The sequence below is a fragment of the Bubalus bubalis genome, chromosome 4, assembly GCF_019923935.1.
Source record: "Bubalus bubalis isolate 160015118507 breed Murrah chromosome 4, NDDB_SH_1, whole genome shotgun sequence".
Lineage (NCBI taxonomy): Eukaryota > Metazoa > Chordata > Mammalia > Artiodactyla > Bovidae > Bubalus > Bubalus bubalis.
Genome location: NC_059160.1, coordinates 9129302 through 9130693, shown reverse-complemented (window position 1 = coordinate 9130693; position 1392 = coordinate 9129302).

The window sequence follows — 1392 nt, the reverse complement described above, 5'->3', positions numbered from 1 at the left end:
AGCTGCTCAATCTGTTGTCTTTGCTCGCAAACCCTCTGCTTTGAGCTCTAGTCCTCTCTGTCTAAGGAATGATCTGATTCCTTTTCTTGCATGTCTCAAAAGCATCTCAGACTCAACACTGTCCAGTGGTTAGGACACCAAGCTTTCATTGCGGAGGTCCCAGGTTCAATCCCCAGTCAGGGAACTAAGATCCCACAAGCTGTGCTGCACAGCCAAAAACAAAGCAAAAAACAACAGAAACAGCATCAACATGTCCAAACTGAAAATTCTCCCTCTCCAGAAACCTAGCTATTCTTGTCAGAAATCTGAATCTTCGACACATCTCTTCCCATCATCACCCACAACCAATTCATGGTCAAGCTTTGACAGTTTCATCTCCTAAATAAAGTCCATCAGCTGACTCAGGCCACTCCAGGGACTGTTGCCTCGATCTAGTAAGCAGTCTCCTAATCTGTCTTTCATCTCCACTCCAATCCTCTTCTAAACACCAGTTCTGCACACAGTAGTCAAAGGAATCTTTCTACCAACAGGGTTATGTCAATGACTTGCTCAGAATACAACAGCTTGCCTTTGTCCTCCAGATGAATAGCCCAACTCCTGCCTGGGCTAGCGGGGTCAGAGTCCGCCCTCTTACCCGCTTCACTCCACTCCCCCTCCCTCTCCGTTCCCGCCTCAGTGGCCTTCTGTGACACCCACGCTTCCTGAATCCACCACTCCCTTTCCTCGCGCTGTACCCTCCTGCTCTCTCTAGTTGTCAGTTAAGCCACACTCTCATGCTTGCCACAGCCATAAACTATCTTCCCAGCAAGTAGCACCATTCAAATGACTTACATATGTTAATGTTGTCCTCCCCAATTAAAATGTTAGTTGTTTGAGGGCCTGTCTTGCTTGATGCTTCACCCCCAAAAGGTCAGCCACAGTTATCCAAAGAATATTTATTGAGTCAATGAATAATTCGCCCGCCCCCCCCCCCCCCCCCACGAGCAGAGCCCACTCATTGGAAAAGACCCTGATGCTGCGAATGATGGAAGGCAAAAGGAGAAGGGGAGGGCAGAGGATGAGCTGGCTGGATGGCATCACCGATTCAATGGACAGGAATCTGAGCAAACTCCGGGGAGGTAGGCGGGAAGCCTGGCGTGCTGAAGTTCATGGGGTGGCAGAGTCGGACACAACTAAGTGACTGAGTAACAACCGCTCCCAAACTGCTCATAAAGTACCCCAAACTTTTAGGAGCCCCACCTGACACGGATTCTGGAGAATGCTCGCAAATAAAGGATGAGCGGCAACCCCAAAAGGAAGCGCACTTTTTCCCGCTTTTTGCCCTAAAGGAGAAAGGACTCAAAAGCGCGCCTGCGCAGTTCGCTTCGCTACGGCCGCATCCTACTTCGGCCG